Source organism: Schizosaccharomyces cryophilus, assembly GCF_000004155.1.
Source record: "Schizosaccharomyces cryophilus OY26 unplaced genomic scaffold supercont4.11, whole genome shotgun sequence".
Taxonomy (NCBI): Eukaryota; Fungi; Ascomycota; class Schizosaccharomycetes; order Schizosaccharomycetales; family Schizosaccharomycetaceae; genus Schizosaccharomyces; species Schizosaccharomyces cryophilus.
The window spans coordinates 28,330-28,713 of NW_013185634.1; positions in this window are offsets into that span (position 1 = coordinate 28,330).

Consider the following 384-nt stretch of genomic DNA (forward strand, 5'->3'; position numbering starts at 1 on the left):
ACTGATCAGAAGTCAAGGATGCATATGAACATATAAACATAGTTGTATAATTATATAAATAGATAATAACATAAATTACATAATTACATAATTACATAATTACATAATTACATACTAACAGGGAGAATCGCAAAGACAGTCGTAGACACAGAGACTTAAACATAAACATAAACATAAACATAGACAACGGAAGATACGAATAAAGAGTAACGGAATAAAAGAGAACACAGTCGCTAAAAATACAGTGGCGTATAAAAAAATAAAAAATAAAAAATAAAAAATAAAAAATAACAGAAACATTCGTAAGACAAACACATGGGAATGAGATGTAGTGAGAGGGAAAAAGGTAGAGAGCAGATGAACCCAAGTAGAAGAGAGACACTA